The 12,835-nt window shown below is 44.6% G+C and overlaps 1 long non-coding RNA gene across 1 annotated transcript in view; it reads left to right on the top strand.

Moving 5' to 3' along the window:
- The window catches only part of LOC148519957 (uncharacterized), a 41,284-nt gene that overhangs the window by 18,065 nt on the left and 10,384 nt on the right, over nucleotides 1-12,835 (top strand). The window contains exon 2 of the long non-coding RNA XR_015878895.1: nucleotides 9,069-9,149. This is a non-coding gene — a long non-coding RNA (uncharacterized LOC148519957). The remainder of the gene's footprint in view (nucleotides 1-9,068; nucleotides 9,150-12,835) is intronic.

Raw genomic sequence — 12,835 nt, 5'->3', positions numbered from 1 at the left:
AACTACGAAGGTGTTATACGTTTATCCAGGAGGGCCATGTAAGTAAGTTCTGTAAGGCTAAGAAATGGGAATCACCAAACCAGGGAACACCAACATACCTACAGAAGGGGCACCCACAACAGACAGGACAATTCCAGCCATCACCTGCTCACGTTGCAGCAGTGAATGCTTTGCTGGAAGAAGATAGTCAGCTCTAGGGGTCAGGTCACACCTGTAGTCTACAGTCAGTCAGGTTAACTGGGGATGTTAGAGAAGAACCTGTAATGTTAATCGATGTAGCTGGTACTAAACATTCTTTTCTTGTAGAAACAGGGGCGACCAGATCAGTGATAAAATCTCCATCCAATTTACAAGTGACCAGCGAAACAGTACCAGCAATGGGTGTAACAGGTAAAGTGCAACATTATCCTTTAATCAAACCTGCAGAGGTTACTATCAGACCATTGCATACCAGGCATTCTTTCTTCCTGGCAGCAGCGGCCCCTACTAACCTACTGGGAAGGAATTTGTTATATAAAATGGGATGTGTCCTTTATTGTACCCCTGATGTCGGAGCCGGAAGCTCTCCACTGACATCACTAGTGATGTCAGTGGGGCCTCCCCCAAACGGCAGGCGTTTCCATGGGAACGCCTCCATTTGGGCTGCCACCCCCCCGGCCCGCCTTCCAAATGGGGCAAGCTGTCAATCAACATCGACAGCTCGCCCCCTTTGGAAAGAGACACGCTACGACCGGCGCTGTCGGTCGTAGCGGGTCTCATGCATGCGCACGAACAAGCCAGCTCCCTCGTGCGCATGCGCACTGGACAAACATCGAGGTGGCCGTGCGGTCGTAGACCGTACAGCCGCCTCTGAATAAAGCCCTTAGTCTCTTCCTCAAAGCCTGATCGTGTCGTGTACACAGAGGAAACAGAGCAGGCTTTCCTTAACCTTAAGAATAGTCTGACAAGAGCATCTTCATTAGGAATACCTGATTATGAAAAACTGTTTGATTTGTACTGTATGGAAGCTCCTCACACAAAAACATAGTGATACCAGTAGGCCCGTAGCATACTACAGTGCACAATTGGACACTGTGGCAAGATCACTCCCAACGTGTTTAAGAAGTGTAGCAGCAACTGCTCTATTGGTCAGTAAGAGTGAGGATGTAGTATTAGGCCATGATATGATTGTCTATAAACCTCATGCTGTATCTGCTTTGCTAACTTCTGCCCAAACCAGACATGTCTCCTCAGCTAGGTTCACCAAATGGGAGCTAGCCCTAATAGCACCTGCAAACATCACCATTAAACTGTGCAGTATGTTAAACCCAGCAACATATTTGCCATATGTGCCTCAGGATGCACAAAGGGTGGTGAGAGGTGAGTCGCTGGTGAAAGGTGAGTTCTGCAGGTATACCGATGCACATGATTATATGGAATATTTAAATCAGACCTTTACTGCAAGACCTGACATACGGGATACACCTTTAGAAAAGGTAGATGTGACATTTTACATGGATGGGAGTTGTCATAGACAGACTGACACTGGAGAGTTATGTACAGGTTATGCTGTTGTAAATGATGAGGACATCATAGGAGCTGAACCTCTTGGTCCACCTCACTCGGCCCAAGTGGCAGAGCTGGTGGCACTAAGAACAGCATGTGAATTAGCAAATGACAAAAATGCAAATATCTACACTGACTCTAGGTACACCTTCGGGGTAGTACATGATTTTGGTGCTCTATGGTGTCTGAGAAATTTTATGACCGCATCAGGCACACCAGTCGCACATTCCAGACATATAAAAGGACTATTGACAGCGATCCAACTGCCTAAGGCAGTGGCCGTAATTAAGTGTAAAGCCCATACATGCGAGGACGATCCAGTGTCACTGGGCAATAACAGGGCAAACAAAGCTGCCAAATGGGCAGCAGGGTTAAAAGTGAACATGCCAATTAACCAAATGATGTTTCAAATGATAGATATGCAGAAATTAATTGGGATGCAAAATTTGTGTTTCATTCAGGAAAAGGCAGTCTGGAGGTCCAAGGGATCAAGGGATGTGGGCAAGAGTCCTCTGGACTCTGGAGAGATGGACAAGGTAAGCCTTTGGCTCCCAAGGCATACTACCCAAGCCTGGCTGAGGCAGCGCACGGTCTGACTCACTTGGGAAAACAAGGTATGCGCAAGTTGGTGAAAGCATACTGGTGTGCACCAGGTTTTGCTTCCCAAGCGGAGAAGAGAGCAATGTCCTGTTTGATCATCTTGAGAAAAAACATTGGGAATACAATCCCTACCGAGCCATCCCACACTCCTTCAACCGATGGACCTTTTCAGGTAATACAAATTGATTTAATCCAATTACCACCCTGCAGTAATCTTAAGTATGCATTAGTGTGCACTGATGTGTTTTCTAATTGGGTTGAGGCATACCCAGCTGCCACTAATACTGCTGCGTTTACTGCTAAGAAGATTGTTCAGGAGTTTGTATGCAGATACGGTATCCCTAGGATTATTGAGAGTGATAGGGGTACTCATTTCACAGGTGATGTCTTCCAAAACATGTGTAAGCTGATGGGTATTAATTATTATTTATTTATTTTTATTTATTACCAGTTACTTTTATAGCGCACACATATTCTGCAGCGCTTTACAGAGAATATTTGGCCATTCACATCAGTCCCTGCCCCAGTGGAGCTTACACTCTATATTCCCTATCACATGCTAACACACATACACGCTAGGGTTAATTTTTGTTGGGAGCCAATTAACCTACCAGTATATTTTTGGAGTGTGGGAGGAAACCGTAGAACCTCGGAGGAAACCCACGCAAGCACAGGGAGAATATACAAACTCCACACAGTTAGGGCCGTAGTGGGAATTGACCCCATGACCTCAGTGCTGTGAGGCAGTAATGCTACAATTACACGACTTCACACCCCCTACCGACTGCAAGCCAGTGCCAAGGTGGAGAGGATGAACTTTACTATTAAAAATAATTTAATCATGGCAGAAACTGGACTGGGGTGGCCAGAAGCACTACCACTTGTCATTCATAGTATCAGAACAACCCCTAGATCCCCTCTCAATCTGTCCCCCCTTTGAAATACTGTTTGGTAGGCAACCTCATTTGATTGTAAGTCCGCAGGAAGATTTGAAAAGTAACAACGAGGTTACTGTAAGGTATCTTATAACAATGCGTAACAGTTAAAGCAGCAACAGCAGAAACTGAAATTGTTGTCACATGATATGCCAGAAACAAACTGTCATGATGTTGAACCTGGAGAATTTGTTATGATCAAAAATTTCTTGTGTTCAGGTTGTTTGACCGATTGGTGGGAAGGTCCGTATCAAGTGTTGCTGACGAGTACAACATCCTTGAAAGTGGGAGAGAGATACCTGGGTCCATTCCACTGACTGTAAGAAGGTCAACCAACCAGTGAAGAGATAAGGCGGAATTGAGACCGATAACGTAGACCTGTCAATTGCGAGTCTGTGCCGGGAGGGTTAAAGGTTACAGTGAGATACCTGAGCTAAAGAATATTGTAAATCATTGTTTTCAGCAATGGAGTGGTCTGCTGTGGTTATCTTTGTGTTTTCATCATCCTGAGTTGTTTCTGGATCTCTGGTTTCTGTAACAGAGGACAGAGAGTGGAGCTGAGGGTGATATCGATGGAGTGGAGTTGGGAAAAAGAGCAATACAGTCACAAGGGCGGTATCTGACCAAATCCAGTACAGTAATTAAGAGATCTGTTATTCTGGAAACTCGGAGACCATGTGAAGGTCTATTGTCTGAGGATTATTGTATTTGTGAGTTTGTGGGTCCTTAGTTGATGAGAATTGCATACAGCAGTGCCAACCAAGTATAACCAGTATTGGGGTGGGTATCCTTTAGAGGATTATCATACTATGGTGGGCAAAGTTTTAAACCAGACTGACTGTTGGGTGTGTTCTCATGTGCCTCAGGGTCAGCATAATAAAGTGTTAGTGCAGTTTCCATTAAATATCTCTGAGGTTTTAGAATTACAACAAGGGAAGACGCTGGATGGAAAATTTCTTAACACCAAGCCACCTCATTTTAAACTCCACCAGTACCAAGTAGATAAATCACTTTTATGTTTGAACATCACCAACTCCAATAAACCAGGAAGTTGGGAGGTGACTAGGAATAACCAGACGATGACCTTCTCACTAAGAGCAGATTATGAGCCTATAAATTTTGAACTGTTAAGCACAATTAGGTCAAATGGGAGACACTTCTGGTATCGGTACACACTAAGTGACATCAAAGAAATGGTTGGTAGAATACCAGAAGGGTACTGTGCCAGGGTTATACAACCAGAAACATGTACTGGCCTGATGGGAGAACCTGAAATAGAATCATTTGTTAGGGAAATGTGTTGGATTATCATGATGCATTTTATTCCTTATGTTCTCCCCGATTATGTATATTTTCTATGTGGAAGGAAAGCATATAAGTGTCTCTCTCCGAGTTCCGAAGGTTTGTGTTATCTGGGAAGAGTACTCCCAGAGGTTATGACCCTTACACATGGTGAAATGCTTGGTATTCATAAAAACACACCATCACCATATCTTCACACACAGTACACAGTATGAACACAGAGACAAAAGAAATATGATACCTGGTGATGTACATAAAGCCACACAATTGATTAGTGAGACAACTGGCTTTCAAGTTTTAGTCACATTGGATCCCACCAGGATCGCCCGAGGTACACTCAATTTCAGAGATATTCAAGACCTTGCTAAATTAATAGATAATATCACCGAGATGTATGATGACACGTTTAGGTAGACAGGTAAGGAGTTACAGGCCTACAAGAAAGAACTGGTGCAACACACATTAGTATTAAATTATTCAACAGCTGTCATTGGAGGGTACTGTGTGACCTTAGCCACCCAATTTGGTAAAAAGTGTTGCACGTACATCACGAATAATACAAATGACCCCAAGGAGGTGATAGACCGGAAGATGGACGAAATTCTGCAGTTAAAATGGGAATTTCAGAAGAACCATAATGCTTCAGTGGCTGAAGTAGAGGAGAAAGTAGAGGACTGAGTTTCTTGGTTGAACCCAGTGAAATGGTTCTCCGGTCTAGGAGAGTGGGTCCAGGAAATAGTTGCTAGCATAGGTAAACTCCTGATCCTCATATTGGCTGTCATCATAGTAATTGGCTTATGTGTCAAATGTGTTCTTACTGTGTTGAAATATGGAAAATGTGAAGATAAGGTAAATCGAAGGAATGAAATTATGATGGTGGTTAGTAGTAACAATATGAATACTGAGGTAAATGTAGGACTGCATTACAACCCTGAACTAGAGTGTACCATCAGATGATGTATAATTTTTAGCCATGCATGAAATGTATTATTAAATGTTATTTTAAACATCCTAAATAATGTAAGTCCCTATCACCTTCAAGACTTCCTTTATAGGTTAGGTGCATCCCCACATCTTTCCCATGATCTCCCAAGATCCGCGGTGTGCATATAAGGGTAGTTTTATGTCCCTCCCAGAGACACATTATTGATGGTTTAAGAACCACATTGTGCCATCCCATAATATAACATAAAATAATATCTCATAGTGTAAGCCTAAATTAAAATTTTAAAATCAGAGTGTGATAGCATGTTGTTGGCTATCAAAGGGTGGACTGTCTAAGCCGGATAATTGGCTGAGACAGTATCTGTTAAAATTAAAATCTGCACGATGCCATTTTGCGAATGGCAACAAGACGCCATTTTGCGAATGGCTGCCCAACGCCATTTTAGCAAATCTCACATAATACCAGTACATTTGGCGATGTTATTATTTAGCGTTGTGTGATTCCCATGCAATAGAACACTATTAAAAGTCCTCATTATATAAATACATACATTTACTAAAACATATAATATGCAAAACACGTGCCACGGTGCACTCCACAAACACGTAGACACACAACGCTAACTAGCGTCTTTTCTTAATATCCTTACACTTATGTATTGCACACTTACATAGAAAGGTTCCCTAGCATTAAGGTTGATATTAAAGGTTTTTATATGTTATCAAATCTATTGTGAAATGCAGGTATTTTGATATCTAGGGTTTAGTACATGATAAACAGACTGTGTTTGGTGCCATTCTGATCCACTGTTTGTTTGCAGATCTCCGGTTCCATCGGCAAGGAAATCGCAACATGCATCTGGGAATTATGGATCATAGAGAGAGAGGCATTGAACTGTACTCTGTAATGTAGCCAGTTTAGACTTGTTCTTTGGTGGGAAAACGGACACAAAGAACTGTTGGAAGCTGAACTATTACAATGCAAACTGACCTATGAACTGTATCGTAACAGAAGAACCAGGAAGAAGAACCAATGGGATTATGCCAACTTGTTCTATTGTATTGCCTACCTCTGTGAGGGTACATATACAGGCACTCTGAATCTGTTAGTCATCATTTTCTTGCTATTGACGGAGGCTTCACCTTTGATGCCGGAAATCTGGATCCAGAGCGCATGCGTATGTATTCGACTGTACCTAGTGATTGTATAATTTGTTTGCGCTAATTGTATTTAGATCACAGAGTGTAACTATATGCTTTTTGTTGAATAATATCTTTTTGTGCTTTGGAACCACAATCAAAGTCTGGAAAGCAATTATTTCTTGTGCGACTTATAACGCTAAATAGCGACATTTAGGGTGTATAGATCATTAGGAATTCATACCATAGATTGTTTAGAAAAGGGTGAATTGTCTGAGATATTGTTAAAAGCTTTCAGGAGCAGGGGGGCTAGTTTGTCCCGGAAGGCTTTATAGTAATTAATGGTAAAGCCATCGGGGCCAGGGCTCTTACCAGAAGGGGTAGTCTTGATGACTTCCTCCAGTTCCAGTAAGGAAAAGGGTGTCTCTAACAGATTCCAGCTTATGAATTGTTTGCAACAGGGAGTTTATTTGGCCAACACGTTTCTTTAAAAAAGAGCCTAATTGGATACATTTTCCCCTCAGGACACACTTATGTGCCTCCCATATGGTCAGTGGTGGGCTGGGCTGGGGGGGCAGGGTGCCATCTGCCACCCAGGCCAGTACAATTGTGCAGAACTAGGGCCGCAGCAGCACTGTCTGTGTACTATGCCTGACAGCCAGGAAAGTTGCCCCGTCTGGCTGTCAGTGTCAGGCTGTGGCACAGTGAAGCTAGTCTGCAGTAGCTGGGATCATTACAGAAAGGGCTGGATTATGATGGAGGAACCTGCCCTGGGAAACTCCTCTCAGACATGTTTCCCTCAGCCCACCCCACCAGATCAGCATCACTTCCTCGGCTCTGCAGTATCCCGGCTCCCAGCTCTCTTCCTCTCTTCTCTTCCTTCCTCCAAATCCCTGCTTTCATTGGCATGGCACAGAAGAAGGCTGGCCTTGTAGTTGCGGAGCACACCACACCACAGAGGTACTCCTTTTCCTTTGCAGTCTCTCTCTGTCCCTGTCTCCCCTGCAGTCTCTCTCACTGTCCCTTTCTCCCCTGCAATCTGTCTCGCTGTCCCCTTCTCCCCTGCAGTCTCTCTCTCTCTCTCTCTCTCTCTCTCTCTCTGTAATCTGTCTCACTATCACCTTCTCCCCTGCAGTCTCTCACTGTCCCCTTCTCCCCTGCAGTCTCTTTCATTGTCCCTTTCTCCCCTGCAGTTCCTTTCGCCCCTGCAGTCTCTCTCTCTCACTGTCCCCTTCTTTCCCGCAATCTTTCTCACTGGCTAATTCTACCCTGCAATCTGTCTCACTGTCCCTTTCTCCCCTGAAGTATCTCCCCCGTCCCCTTATGCCCTGCCGTCTCTCACTGTGGGGTCTATTTACTAAGCAGTGTTAGGAGAAAGAGTGAAAAGTGATAAGGTGCCAGCCAATCAGCTCCTAACTGTCATTTTTCAAACACAGCCTGTGAGATGGCAGTTGGGAGCTGATTGGCCGTCACCTTATCACTTTTGACTCTGTCTCCTAACACTGCTTAGTAAATAGACCCCACACCTTTTTCCCTTGCCGTCTCTCACTGACCCATTCTCCCCTGCAGTGTCAATCACTGTCCGCTTTCCCTCTCCCGTCTCTCCCACTGTCCCCTTTTCCCCTTCAGTCTCTCTCATTATTGTCTGAAAAAAATTTCTGCTACACAACCCTTCCCATCTGTGCCTCTGCCCTCTTTACTCACATGTGCCTATGCTCCCTCCCCGCATGTGTGCCCTTTTCCCCTTACAGCATGGCTGGTGGCTGCATTCAGAATTAAGTCCATATCCAATTAGCCACGAAAAGCCATGTTTTGGTGATAAGTGTTCACAGGTACAAAGTTTTTGCACAAAAGTGCGTATCGTGTAATCCTATTGCCAAAGTTTTTTTCATGTGCAAAAACTCCATAGACAAAAAAAAAAAACTTTTCACCCTCTCAGGGTTCAGGGCAGGTGAAAAAATGTGCAAAATTCCTGTTTTTGGTTAAAAATGTGGGGACCCCTATGTCCCTAATGGCAACTTAGGCAAAAATATATTTTTAATTGGCTTAATTTGGCCAATAATGACATCATTTTGGGGTGAAATATTAAAAGTGTTGGAAAATGGATTTCAAGTAAAAGGTCAGATATTTTGGGGGGCTCTATGGATGGGACATGTATTTTAAACATTGTAGGTGGCTGCACCAGGTGTATTTTTCCACGCACCTTTAGGACGCAAAATATACTTGCACCCATTTTCATGTATACCTAATTTAAGTGCAGCATTTATTTTGGCCCAAAAAACTTGTGTTATTTTTCCAATGTTATACAAATATGCATAAAACAGCCATTTAACTCAGTTTAAGAACTCCAAATACTTTTCTTAGGGTGACTAATACACTTATATATTGATTTCCTATGTCATTTAGGATTTTTATGGGGTACATACAGATTTCCCCAAATTCATCTGTACTTTTCGCTAGTTTGTCGTGCAAATGCATTTTCATGTCTTTGTAGTGCGAAAAATGGGAGCACGCATAGAAAAAAAGACGCAAATATATTGCACCAATGCACGTGAATTGTGCAAAAACTTCTCCGACGTTAAGTTTTCACTTTTTTCGCAGCTAATTGTTTATGGCCCTTAGTGTGGATGGATGGAGGATCAATCGCGTTCAACGCCACAAAACTGAACCTAAGGAGAGCGGGTAAGCACAATTTTCTATTACTAAGGGGCATATTTATCACAATCCACATTTTTAAATTGGATGTGATAAATATTTTTTGGCCAAATTTGTAATGTGTATATTAATATTTTCACATACATTTACTAAACTTCTCTTGCCAAGAGATGGGCTCCGATAAGAGCCTGTCCTGTTAAAGAGCTGGAAGCAGTGTCATAGTGTAATACTATCACACTGCTTCTTGGTTCAGGTCCACGGCGCACAACACTGTGCATGCGCAGCCATCAGATCCGGAGCACCGCGCTCTAGAAGAATTTGCTAAATTGTACCCCATGGGCTACTATAGGATAATGCCATATGTAGATGGCATTACCCTATCTGGGCCAAGTTCTGGAATGTTTCACAGTGTGCTGATAGAAAAGCAGAGGCCACTTGCTTGTGTTTGCCCCCCAGGCTGAAAGTTGCCAACCAGCCCCTGCATATGGTAAGATTAGAGGTATCAGGATTATCATTACATTCAATATAGACGTCTAGTGCCTCTAAAAGCTGCACTCTACAATAGTCGTCAGTCAGCAATGATTCATTGAAACGCCATGCTCTAAAGATAGGGCTAGAAGGAGCGAGAGAGAGGTCAACACTAATAGGGGCATGATCTGACCATGTAGTTACTCCTATCGAGGTAGCCTGGGCCAGATGGAGGTGGCGATGGCCAATAAGTATATAGTCAATTCTAGAGTAGGATTGGTGGCAGCTAGAATAATGGGAGTAGTCCATGTCAGTAGCTCCGGCTGCTTGCTTCGGCCATGCCCCCCTCCCCTCACCTTTTTTTTTCTTTCTGTACCCCCACTAAAAAATTTCAATCAAATATTATTGATGTGAAAGTGCTGACAGTGGATGGAACAGCAGGAGGGCTACAGAATAAATAAGTGAAGGCCAAGGTCTGATGAACATAAATCAACAGTATTCAAAACAGTCCGAGTCAGCAAGATGGACAATATGACTAGCGCAGAGGAGATAGGCATTTTTACTCTGACCCACCATTTAGCAAGAGGCTGCAGAATAGCTCCCACAATTATAAGAACTCATGGCACCTGAAACCCCAGGAAGAGTGCTGGAGAGAAAGAGGACACTAAGGGCCCATTTATTAATGATTGCATTATGCAATGTGATCAGGGCATCCAGTACCGCCCATGATCGCATTGCAAAATGCAATCATACCGGCTGAATGTATGTACCGGCACATGCAGGGAGACTGGCTCCGAAAGGAGCCCGTCCCTGCGATGTGGCCAGAGTGCATGCGGGACTGCTGCGCATGCGCAATCCCGCGATCTGCACATGAACGGCGCCCATTGCCGGCGGGGGGATTTGGGAGATCCCTCCGCTGGCTGAAATGCGGTAAGTCCCTATAGACTACAACGGCTAACGCTATCTTCAGATGGCGTTAGCTGCTGGATCAATATTGGGAATGCTTCGCATTCCGATATTGATACATTTGGCAGCATCGCATTCTCTATAGAAACCTATGGGGGAGGCGGCTGCTGGCGGCAATGGAGGGATCGCAGCAGGTATCGGAGATACCTGCTGCATTCCCTCCTTTATACATCCGGGGGGATACTTAGTATTTGAGGTAAACCCCCGAAAACAGGTGTTTTCGGGGAATTTACCTCAAATTATCTTTGATAAATGGGCCCCTAAGGGCAGGATGCATCGCACTCGCCGCGGAGGGTGCTGGGAGGGATTCAATTGGATTCCTCTCTCAACTCATTACCAACAGAAGCTCATAGGCTTCTATGGGTAATGCCATCAGGAAGATACCGCCGCAACCAAGCCCTGGAGCGCATCGCACTCCGGGGCTTGGTGCATATGAGAAATGCAGTCAAACCCGTATTTTCGGGGTTTGACCACATTTTTCTCATTGATGCATCCCGTCCTAACTGTTCTCCATGGTTACCAGGGCCGTAACTAGAGTAATGTGGCATGCGCCACGGCACAGGGCACCAAAGGACAGGGGGCACTGCTTGGGCCCGTCAATTTTCTGTTTGTAATCATTCTCACTTGTAGCTTCCTTTTCTTTTATCCAGCCAGGTTATTCTGTGACCTTTTTGGTTCTAAAAATATGAAGTTGGTTCATGTATAAAAGACACACCCTGGTTATCAAGATGGAGAATGGGTAGTCCTACCTGTATTTAATGTTATAGTCCCTAAGAATAGAGGTAAATGGCTTTAAGTCCCATCTCTTTGCTAATGTGATGGGGAAATATCCTGAAAGATTTCCTGGGGAGATATGTCACCAATTGCCTTTTTCTATACTCCCAGAGTGGGTGTTGGAAGAGATGTCAGCGGCAGAAGCGGGGCAGAAGTGCTGCTGTGTGTGTCATATGTAAGGAGACACTACTACTGTGGGCATTGCATGGGGGCACTACTACTGTGGGCATTGCATAGGGGGCACTACTACTGTGGGCATTGCATAGGGGGCACTACTACTGTGCGCAATGTATAGGGACTTGTAAAATGAGGCTTGTCATATTTGATAGGCCTCTGCTCAGGGCTACTGTAAAGCCACACGTTCTGGCATTACCTTTAGCATATTTGAGAGGCCCTTCCAGTTGGTCCCATAGACGAAACTAAGGGGTGGTCCAGGTGTGCACTGGACCACTCATTAGCAGATCGCCTGTAATTCTCACTGTCTGCACTGCAGGAACGCCAGATTTACATGCCCGTTAACGCCTGCAGCTGCCAACCTGAGAGAGCTAAACTGCTAGCTTACACTGCAGCAGTGTAGCTCCCAAGCTCAGCCTCTGCTGCCTCCCCTACTCCCCTTCCCTAACCAAATAGGATTCCACATGATGATTCGCGTGTGTGTGAGTGTGGTATACCTGTGTGTGAGTGTGGTATACCTGTGTGTGTGTGAGTGTGGTATACCTGTGTGTGTGTGAGTGTGGTATACCTGTGTGTGTGTGCGTGTGGTATACCTGTGTGTGTGCGTGTGGTATACGTGTGTGTGTGTGTGTGTGTGTGTGTGTGTGTGTGTGTGTGTGTGTGTGTGTGTGTGTGCGTGCGTGCGTGCGTGTGGTATACCTGTGTGTGTGCGCGTGTGGAATACCTGTGTGAAGAGCTGAGGAGGAGGAGCTGCATATTAGCAGCAGTTCTTGGTGGGCACAGATTTGCCTCAGTACTGGTGCAGTGACAGAGATTGACAAAAGCTGCTTCTGTCCCTGAGGGAGAGGAGAGTGAGATGGTCATCTATCCGGTAAGGGCAGAAAACGGAGAGGAGTGGGGGTTTGCTCTGCTTTGATTATAGTCAAAATGAAATATAATTGGTGGAAAATCCACATTTATAATATTCTCTTGTTGCAGTGAACCGCTTTGATAAATATTTGCTTAACGTACCATACTAAAAACGGGACATGCAGAGACAATGATCTAATTAAATTAAAGAGAAAAGTGTAAAACATAAGGCACTTTGCATGTATTGCTCGTACCATGTAGTTATACGCTGTGGACTGGGTACCACATGATATATGCTGCACCACCATGGCAAGCTCCAACACTCATCAGCCGTCTATATGGGTCCTTCAACCCGTGCTGTGAACCAGCGGTGGCCAACCCCCGGCTGTCGAGTCGCATGAGGCTCTTCTGAGCTTCTAATGCGGCTCGTGGCTCGGCAGACCCCCATTGTTACTGGGAACGCTGGTCTCTAAAGCCATCAG

Source organism: Taudactylus pleione, unplaced genomic scaffold (assembly GCF_031769625.1).
Source record: "Taudactylus pleione unplaced genomic scaffold, aTauple2 ptg000179l, whole genome shotgun sequence".
Taxonomy (NCBI): domain Eukaryota; kingdom Metazoa; phylum Chordata; class Amphibia; order Anura; family Myobatrachidae; genus Taudactylus; species Taudactylus pleione.
This window is presented reverse-complemented; position numbering and strand designations above follow the sequence as displayed.